The sequence below is a fragment of the Phaseolus vulgaris genome, chromosome 8 (assembly GCF_000499845.2).
Source record: "Phaseolus vulgaris cultivar G19833 chromosome 8, P. vulgaris v2.0, whole genome shotgun sequence".
Lineage (NCBI taxonomy): Eukaryota > Viridiplantae > Streptophyta > Magnoliopsida > Fabales > Fabaceae > Phaseolus > Phaseolus vulgaris.
Window position 1 is genome coordinate 17,517,155 of NC_023752.2, and position 11,231 is coordinate 17,528,385.

The following is an 11,231-nucleotide window of genomic DNA, read 5'->3' on the forward strand; positions in this document are numbered from 1 at the left end:
ATTTAAAGGAAAACAAAACTATAGGTGAAGTTAAAAACTAGAAATTAAAAAAATAAAAATAAAAATAAAAACAAAAAAATGGAGAAATAGAAGAAAATAATGGCAGAAACAATAATTACAAATGGAAAATAAATAAAATAAGATCTAACAAATCAAAATAAGATAAAGATATAAATAAAATATTAAAAATGAAATTAGGTTTTTTCGTATTAATAATCGTACTCATAAAGTTCTTCGTCCTCTTCCTGTTAGATGGGAGTTCTCTTCACCAGACTGGGCTAAAATTAACACTGATGGGGGCTGCTAAGGGATATCTTGGTCTTGCTACTTGTGAATGTATTTTCCGTAGGAGTATAGGGGAGTTTATTAGTACTTTCTCTGTGTTTGTTGAAGTTCAGACTGTTATGGTTGCTGAGTTTTATGGAGTTATATATGCTATGGAGGAAGCTAAAAAGATGGGGCTTACTAATGTATGACTTGAATGTGATTTTGCCTTGGTTTGTGCTACATTTACTGCTAAGACTAATGTTCCGTGTATGCTTTATAATTGATGGAATTATTGTCTTAATTACTATGGAAAATCAGATTTTGGGTTACTCATATTTTTCGTGAAGGGAATATGTGTGCTGATAAGTTGACTAATTTAGGATTTATTCATAAAGAATCATTTCTTTGGTATAATAGGCTTCCATCTAGTCTGTTCTTAGAATTCTTTATGAATATGTATAGTTTATTTATGTATCGTTTTTGTTAACATATGACTTTTGGTCTTGTCCCCCTATATTTGTTTTGTATTTTCTTTCTTTTTCTTTTTCTTAAATAATACTTTTTTATGTGATGACAAATGATTGTTGTTACTTGAAGTGTCAACCTAGCTCAGATATGAAGTTGCATAATGATACCTAAAATCAAAGTTTTTTATAAAATAATTCGATAAAAATATAAGATATAAGGACATAAAATAAAATAAGATAAAAAAATATATCATATATTTTAATTTTTTTAAACTATATATAGAGTAATTTTAAATATGCATCCATTTTTTTCACCTCTACTGATTAAGAATTTCATATTATTTGCTTTTAATTTAATAAACTAATATTGAATAATTTTTTTAATTATATTAAATTTTATGTTTTAAAATTTATTTATATTATTAATTATTTTAAACTATTTAAATATAATTAATAATAGAAAAAAAATAGTTTTTTCAAACTGTCTTAAACTTATTTCTATCTTTTTCTGATATCATTGTATTAGTCTTTTTAAGTTGTCCAATGAAATAAAATTAATCAGGTAGTCTTGTTTTTAAACTATTAAGTCATTTTGAAAAACAATATTTAATAAGAAGAAACAATTATGTTAGTGGAATAAATAAGATTATGTCTTAAAAAAATAAAAAGTAATTATGAGTTAAAGCACGTGATCCTTTTGATACTATAGATCTAGTTTTAAATACTCGTTTAAATCATGTAAACTAATTATTACATTATCTTATCATTTTTATTAAAAATTTATGTCTCAACCCTTTCTTGTTTTAAAGTTTTTTTCAAAAGATCATATTTATAATAATTTATATTAATTTAAAATTTTAATATGTTTCTTTCATATAAATTAAAATGTATATATATATATATAGATATATTAAATATATCAAAAAGTAAATTATTTAATATTTTTCATTCCTATTCACTTTTTTTTATATAATTGGAGATAAGAAATCAATGCTAAATATTTTCTTTATTCGCAATTAATGAAAAAACTAAATGCAATATACTTTTAACCGTATAAGGAGATTTTTTTTTTTTGACGCGAACATATTACTTTTTAATATATATAATCATTTAATTTATTTTCTTCTCTTTTATGATCTTTCAAATAATCATCAATTCCGATTCCGTTGTTTCTTAAATTTTATTTTGTTTTTTATAGTTTGATTTTTTATTTATTTATCTATTTAAATTAAGATTTTAATTTTTCTTATCTTAAATTTAAATTTCTCAAATGATATTTCAAAATTAAATAAAAGAATATAAAAATAAATAAATATATATTAAAAAAACTTAATTGAAGCTCTCACTTTATTTAAAGATTTATAAAATAGTCACAGGAATAATATAAATTAATCATAGACAACAACATTGATTGAGAGATCCTTGTTGGACACAGAAACCACTCTTAAACCCCTTTGATGCACAATCTTCCTTGCAATTTCCAGTGCAAAGACCGAAGCACCGAAGGTCTTCATCGATCATTCCTGTTACTGGTTCTGCTACTGCTCCTTCTCCTCCTGTGTTCAGATCACCATAAAATTTTATGAATTTTCACCACAAAATTATACCAAATTTGACCATAAAAAACAAGAAATAATAAGAATATCACTTTTCCTCGGATTATATGCTAAATAGTAAATTAGAGAATGAAAGTAATTTGGTTTTTCCAATTACCTGATGTAAGAACCAAAGCAACAAACAAAACACTGAAGAGAAAAGGATGACAGAAGCGAGAAACCATTTCAAGAGAATGAAATTTTTCAGTTTTATCTTTTGTTTATGGTGAGATGAATGTTTAGAGTTCTACTCATTATATATAAAGGCCATTGAGGATTATCATTTACTACTCATTATTACGCGTTATTGAAAATAAATTAAAAAATTAACCTTTGGAGAAAATCACAAAAGTTATTTAATAAATTAATTGTTTAATACATTGAAATTTTAAAATTTAATTTTAATTTTTTTTTCCTTTTATTAATAAACAAGGTTCATATTTTCAGTTTAAAGGTGGGTGTTAATTGAGTATTTTATGGAAAGTAGTGAAGAGTGATCAATTGTTCCTTTCTTTCTCATTAATTTAATTAATATTGTAATTAATAATTATTATGATGCTTCAAAAGATGTTTTTAATTTTGGCGAACATAGTTAATTAAAAATTAACAAAGAATATTTATGTGTAAAAATATTATTATTTTTTTTATCAATTATTTCGATTTAAATCAATAATAAAATAATGTGAATTTTTTTTTAAATTGCATTTAACAATTTTTCGTGGATGCTTTGTAATCAATGGAATACTTATCTTAATTTTTGTAGGAAAATCAAGTCAGGTTACTCATATTTCTCGTGAAGGGAATGTGTGTGCTAATAAGTTGGTCAATTTAGGATTATTCATAGAGAATAATTTCATTGGTATAATAGGCTTACATCTAGTTTGTTCTTAGAATTCTTTATGAATAGGTTTAGTCTACCTATGAATCATTTTTGTTAACATGAGTTTTGGTCTAATCTCCCCTTCCCCTTTTTTTTAAATAATACTTATTGTTGTTACTTGAAGTGTCAACCTCAAGTTGCATAATAATGCCTAACATGAAAACATTTTATAAAAAGAATAAGATAAAAAAATATAAGATATAAGGACATAAAAGAAAATAAGATAGAAAAATATATCATATATTTTAATTTTTTAAATTATAAATATAGTAATTAAATTCCATTTTTGTCACCTGATTCACAATCTATTCTTTCATTAAGAATTTCATATTATTTGCTTTTAATTTAATATACTAATTAAATATTAATTCATTTTCTTAATTAGGTTATCTTTTATTTTTTAAAATTTATTTTATATTAATAGTTATTTTAAAACTATTTAAATATAAAAATAAAATAGATTTTTTATATTGTCTTAAACTTATTTCTATCTTTATCTTATAATTCCATCTTATCATTGTATTAATTAATCTTTCTAAATTGTCCAATGAAATAAAATTAATCATAACAAAATTTTAAACTATAAGTCATTTTGAGAAACAATATTAATAACAGGAAATAATTATGTTAATGGAATAAATAAGATTATATTTTAAAAAATACATATTGTACTATATTATTACGATTCAATAATTCTTTACATTGATATTTGTGACAGCGTTAAAAGCACGCACAACAGACCCCACCCCTGTCACGCACCATTTTTTTCTTTCTTCTTTCTCCCTTTTATCTTCTCTCTTAATTTCTCATTTCATACTGTTGAAGATGGTTGCTGCCCCTTCAAGATTGTGTTTGATGAAGACTTGTATGTAGTGTTTGATGATGACATTTATGTACTTTCCATGTATTTTTGCTTTGCTTTAAGTATGTCTTAGTTAGTGCTTAGAGGTTGTCTAAGAGTAGCTTTTTGCTGAGTAACTCACCTCATAACCACTGGCCATGTGATAAGAACAAGCATAAGTTTTCTAAAACTGTTTTTCACATGTTTTACAAAAAAACACGTTTTACTGCATAAAAATAAATCTGTTCTTTTCTAAATAAACAAATTCATTTTCTTCACTGATGCTTTGGCTAAAGTCTTGTAAAAATTAGATTTTGTGCATCATGTATTTTGACTAAGTCTTCTTCTTTTCAAAACGACTGAGTTTTAAATAGTTAAACTTTCTCTGTTTTCGTTTTGAAAAATAAATCTGTTCATCTGTAAATGAATAGATTCTTTTTCTCTTTGGTGCCATGACAAGCTTAAACGTTTTCAGTTTTATCTCTGCACCAGAATGGTTGACTAAGTCTCCTCACTTAACAGATTCTCTAACTGCTTTTTGAAAATAAATCTGTTCATTTTATTTTCAATCTGTTCATTTTATAACAGCTTTAACTGTTTTTCAAATATCTGTTATAAGCTGGTTCTCTATAAAATGCAAACTTGTTTTCTGAGATAAGGATCGATTCAAACAGTTTATACATTTGCAAAAAACAAGTTTTGACAGCAGAGAGTTAAGTGTTTTCAAGGATTAGCATTTGTTCTTCAAAGATTTCGGAAATCACAAAGTGCTTGTTCTTGGTTTGGCTCCAAAAGCTTGGTGTGAGGTGCAGCTACTGTTCTAGCAATCTTGCCTACTGGTTTAAGGCTGATCTTTGTTACCTCAATCAGGTGTAGTCGTTTCACTTCTTATTACTTGTAATAGTTTGGTTGAATCCTCTTCTTGATAGGTGTTCTTGGAGAGTGGATGTGTGTGTGTGAGTGCTGAAATAGGTTTTTTTCAGCAAGAGTACCTAAGTTCTTGTAGGTTTCAAGAACAGTGGGAAGTGTACTTGATTGTACTGTGTGTTAGTGAATTCCACCTGTTGTTGGTGAAGACTGGATGTAGCTCAGGTTGAGTGAACCAGTATAATTGCTTGTGTTCATTCTCTCTCTCTCTCTGCAATTTCGTTTCTGCATAATTGATAAAACAACAAAGAAATAAATCTGTTCAATTGAAAATAAATCTGTTCTTTCTGGGCACTGTGCATACTGTTCTTGATTTCTGAAAAAGGTGTTTGAATCTGATAAGAACATATAAAATCTGCTAAAAGCCACTGGAACAGATTGACTATGATAGGCTGTTCAAGAAACTGTAAATGCTATTAATTGAACCTTAAACAAATTGCTTAAAGTTGAAGCTTGCTGTGTTGTGATTCATTGTTCTTAATTTCTGGAAAATTTCTTGACATCAAGAAGAACACTCATAGTCTGTTAAAAGTCACAGGAACAGCTTGTTTGCAAAGGTCACTCAATTAACTAGCATGCTATCAATTGAACCTTAATCACTTGCTTGAAATTGAAGCTTGCTGTATTTGTGTTTCACTGTTTTTCAAATCTGATATTTGTGTGTGTGCTGCTGGAAATTCTCACTGCATAATCTTGTGATTAACCTTGCTGAATTAAAAGCTTTTCAAACAAAAACAGTGCTGAAATAAATCTGTTCATTTTAACATAAATCGATTTATTTTCTGTAAAACTGGGTTAAACACTGTTTCTGCGAAGAAGTTTTAAAAGGTCAATTCACCCTCCCTCTTGAACTTTGACACTATTAAACCCAACAATTTGTATCAAGAGCTGGGACTTGTAGTTTAATCAAGTTTGTTTGTAAAAATGTCTGAGTTTAATGTGCTTTTTGCTGAGGGTTCTGCTGTAAATAGACCACCTATGTTTAATGGATTGAATTATGCATTTTGGAAAGTTAGAATGAGAATTTTTATGGAATCCATTGATGCATTAATTTGGGAAGCTGTGGTCAATGGACCTTATGTGCCAATGCAGATTGTCAAAGATGAACAAGTTGAAAAGCCAAGATCAGAGTGGAATGAGACTGAAAGGAGAAAGGCTCAACATGATCTTGTGGCCAAGAATATCATAACTTCTGCATTGACAATGGACGAGTTCTTCAGAATATCTCAATGTAAGTCAGCAAAGGAGATGTGGGAAGTCTTAGAAGTGACTCATGAAGGGACTGAGGATGTAAAAAGGTCAAGGAAACATGCACTCATCCAAGAGTATGAGCTGTTCAGAATGCAACCAGGAGAGAACATTGCTGATGTGCAAAAAAGATTCACCCACATTGTGAATCACCTCACTGGCTTGGGAAAAGAATTTGATAGAGAGGAGCTCAACATAAAGATATTGAAGTGCCTCGACAGAAGCTGGCAACCAAAGGTGACATCTATCTCTGAAAGCCGTGATCTGTCAAAATTGGGAACTACTGCACTGTTTGGAAAGCTGATGGAGCATGAGTTAGAGCTTAAAAGACTTAAAGAACAGGAAACAACAGAGAGAAAACCCAAAGGTTTGGCACTGAAAGCAACTGAATTGGATGAGATCAAGGAAGAAAAGGAAGATGCTGAAGATGATGATACAATCAATCTTCTTACAAAAAGATTCAGCAAATTTCTGAGGAAGAAAAGCAAAAATAGGAACCAGCAGAAAAGAAGGTATCCTAAACCCAATGATTTAAATTCCTCTAAATATACTTGCTTTGGATGTGGCAAAATAGGGCATATCAAAACAGATTGTCCAGACAATCAAACAAGGGACAAATCTGCCAGCAAGAAATTTGAAAGGAACAAAGGAAGAAGAGCCTACATCTCATGGGAGGAAAATGAAGTATCCTCAACTAGCAGCTCTTCAACAGAAGATGAGGAGAATAATTTGTGCTTCATGATGAAGGATGAGGAGTCAAGCTCTGAATCAGTAAGTAATTTTTCTGCTGATTCTGATAACTATGATGATTTGCTTGCTGCCTTCAAGGAAACACATGAGGAAGCCAATAGGCTAGCTGTAATATGCAATAAGCTGCAAAAGGTAAATAATGTGCTTGCACCTAAAGTAAAAACACTTGAGGAAGAATTGCATAAGGCCAAAACAGATTTGGTAAGCCTTGAACTGACTTGCTTGCATGCCTCTATTAAAAACTGTGAAAACTGCAAAAGATTGGAAAAACAAGTGGAATATTTGCTGAAAACCCTTTCCAATTTCACCAAGGGAAGAGAAAACCTTGAGTCTCTCCTTGGATCACAGAATGCTGTTTTCAATAAGAATGGACTTGGTTATATCCCTGGAAATACAACCAATGTCAAAAAACTTTCAAGTTTTTTTGTTCCAGCAAAATCAGTTTTTTCAGCTTTTAACAGTGGCAAAAAGGCATCTCATGTAACCTGTTTTTACTGCATGAAATCTGGTCATACATCTAGGTCTTGCATTGCTATAAGACATCTTGTGCCTAAGAACTTAGCTAAGTGGCTACCAAAGAGAAGGTGTTAATCTGTGCTGGACCCTATACTGAAAAGGGTACCATTTGTATATTTTTTATTCTGTTTTGCAGATTGGAAGCAAGAAGAACCAGTGGTACTTGGACAGTGGCTGTTCCAAGCATATGACTGGAGATCTTACAAAGTTCACCAGCTTAAAGCTCAAAGCAGAAGGATATGTGACCTATGGTGACAATAACCGAGGGAGAATTTTGGGCAGAGGAACTGTTGAAACAGGAAATTCAACAACCATTGAGAATGTGCTGTATGTAGAAGGACTTAAGCATAGTCTTCTCAGCATAAGTCAGCTTTGTGACAAAGGATACAAAGTGAATTTTGAGTCAAGTGGCTGCACAATCTCAAGTAATTCATCTAGTAAGGCACTGTTTACTGGTAAAAGAGTGAATAACATTTACTTGTTGAATATCATGGAAACTAACTCTTCAAATGAGTGTTTGCTGTCCAGAAGTGATGAGTCTTGGTTGTGGCACAGGAGGTTAGCTCACATACACACAAATCACTTGAATAAATTGAAATCCAAAGATTTAGTTTCTGGTTTACCTAACATTAAATTTCAGGATAACAGGCTTTGTGATGCTTGTGTGAAAGGTAAACAAATCAAATCCTCTTTCAAGTTAAAGGATATTGTCTCTACAAAAAATTCATTGGATGTGTTACATATGGACTTATTTGGTCCATCTAGAGTTGCTAGCTTGGCTGGAAATTTGTATGCTTTAGTTGTTGTGGATGATTACTCTAGATTTACATGGACTCTATTTCTTGCACATAAACATGATGCTTATTCTGCCTTTAAGAGATTAGCAAAAATTCTGGAAAATGAAAATGGTTGCTGCATTAAATCTATTCGAAGTGATCATGGGGGAGAGTTTCAAAATGCTAAGTTTGAGAGGTTCTGTGAGAAGCATGGGATAGCTCATACCTTTTCAGCCCCTAGGACACCCCAACAAAATGGTGTAGTTGAAAGGAAAAATAGATCACTAGAGGAACTTGCTAGAACTATGTTAAATGAATCTAAGCTTCCTAAGTATTTTTGGGCTGATGCTGTTTATACTGCAGGTTATGTCTTAAATAGGACCTTAATAAGACCAATTCTTAAGAAAACCCCATATGAATTGTATAAGGGCAGAAAACCTAGTGTAAGCCACCTTAGAGTATTTGGGTGTAAATGTTTTGTATTGAATAATGGCAAAGAAAATCTTGGTAAGTTTGATGCTAAATCTGATGAAGGTGTGCACATTGGTTATGCTTTGAATGGTCATGCATATAGAGTCTTCAATAAAAGGCTGCTTATAGTAGAAGAATCAATGCATGTTGTTTTTGATGAAACTGATCATAGCCTATCTAAAACTGCTGATGAACCTGACAGTAATGAATTTAAATCTGTTTTAAATCAAAATGAATCGATTCATTTTGATACTGCTGATACATATGCTATACAAGAATCTACTGCAGCTGCAGGTTTGCCAAAAGAGTGGAAAACCCCAAGAGACTTAACCCTTGATAATGTCATTGGGAACATTGAGAAAGGAGTGTCAACTAGAAAATCCTTGAACAATTTCTGTGAAGCAATGGCCTTTGTATCTCAAGTTGAACCCAAGAATTTGAAAGAAGCTCTCAAGGACAGCAACTGGATTTTAGCTATGCAAGAGGAACAGAATCAGTTTGCTCTTAATGAGGTATGGACTCTTGTTCCTAGAATACCTGAAATGAATGTAATTGGAACAAAATGGGTATTTAGAAACAAGATGGATGAGCATGGAGTGATCACCAGAAACAAGGCTAGGCTTGTAGCTAAAGGGTACAATCAAGAAGAAGGAATAGACTATGATGAGACATATGCACCAGTGGCTTGGTTAGAAGCTGTTAGACTGCTGCTTGCCTTCTCCTGCATCAAAGGGTTCAAGCTATTTCAAATGGACGTGAAGAGTGCCTTTCTAAATGGCTATATAAATGAAGAGGTATTTGTCTCACAACCACCAGGTTTTGAAGACCATCAACATCCAGAATATGTGTTCAAACTCCAAAAGGCTCTCTATGGACTCAAGCAAGCTCCTAGGCAATGGTATGAGAGGCTAAGTGATTTTCTCACCTCACAAGGCTATGACAGAGGCACATCAGATAAGACCTTGTTCATTAAGAAGAAAGGAGATGACTCAATTCTAGTCCAAGTATATGTGGATGACATCATTTTTGGATCAAACAATGGAGAATTGTGTGAAGCTTTCGTGAAAGTCATGAAGAGTGAGTTTGAAATGTCAATGATGGGTGAGTTGAACTATTTTCTAGGCTTGCAGGTCAAACAACTCAAGGATGGCATTTTCCTAAGTCAAGCTAAGTATTGCAAGGATCTGCTGAAGAAATTTGAAATGGACAAGTGTAAACCAATCAGCACACCATTCTCAACAAGCTGTCATTTGGATCATGATGAAGCTGGAATTTCTGTTGATGAAACCAAATACAGAGGACTCATAGGATCACTGCTGTATCTTACTGCCAGCAGGCCAGATATAATGTTTGCAGTGTGCATGTGTGCAAGGTTTCAGTCTGCTCCTAAAGAATCACACTACAATGCTGTCAAAAGGATTTTGAAGTATTTGCAAGGAACTAAAGAAGTTGGCTTGTGGTATCCAGGTAATATTTCATTAAGCTTAACTGGTTATTCTGATTCAGATTTTGCAGGTTGCAAAATTGATAGGAAGAGCACAAGTGGAACCTGTCATTTGCTTGGATCAAGCTTGATCTCATGGCAATGCAAAAAGCAGGCTTGTGTAGCTCTTTCCACTGCTGAAGCAGAATACATTGCAGCAGGGAGTTGCTGTGCTCAAACTATATGGCTAAGACAACAATTGAATGATTTTGGTATCTTACTTAACCATATACCTCTGCTGTGTGATAATACAAGTGCAATCAACTTAACCAAAAATCCTGTCATGCATTCAAGAACCAAACACATTGAAATAAGGCATCATTTTCTAAGGGAACACATATCTAATGGAACATGTGATATTAAGTTCATTGGTACTGATTTACAACTTGCTGATTTGTTCACGAAACCATTAGCCAAAGATAGGTTTAATTTTCTGCTTAATGAATTGGGTATTATAAATGTCAATTGTACCTAGCAGTGAAAAATTAAATCTATTTATTCGCAATTAAATGTGTTTATTTTCTGCACTGATATGCTTTGATGACTAGGAAAGAGAAATTCTGATCTTTGACTGCTTGACTGATTTAGTGGGCATTAACCTCTGTACCTTTGACGGTTTTGGTCATGGTTATGTAACCGATTTGATGGTTTGGGTGCTCAATAAGAATTTGAGTGTATGCATCGTGACCCTAAAGATTTGGTGCATATTTTCAAAGATTCTCTGCACAAATTCAGAAGCATAAAATCTTCATGCATATCCACTCATAATTGCCATATCAATCCATTTATTCTACTATAAATCTGTGTGAATACTTGCTACCCACATTGGCCATTCTCTTTCTATTCTCACCATTTGAAATCAAGAAAAGAATTCAGGTTACCATGGCTTCGTCTTCAAGACAAAAACAGAAAGGCAAGGGAAAGCAAACCACTTCTCAAGGTGTGTTAGAAGGATGGTTCGCTGGAAATGAAGAAGGCATCAATGCCTACATTCATGAAACAAGCAGGAA

At 31.7% G+C, this 11,231-nt stretch overlaps 1 long non-coding RNA gene across 1 annotated transcript; it reads right to left on the bottom strand.

Moving 5' to 3' along the window:
- Nucleotides 1–2,063: 2,063 nt before the first annotated feature.
- Nucleotides 2,064–2,562, bottom strand: LOC137826799 (uncharacterized). The gene is made up of 2 exons (XR_011083589.1): nucleotides 2,448–2,562; nucleotides 2,064–2,290 (listed from the first exon to the last, which is right to left on the bottom strand). It is a non-coding gene; the product is annotated as an uncharacterized lncRNA (long non-coding RNA).
- Between the last annotated feature and the right edge of the window lie 8,669 nt (nucleotides 2,563–11,231).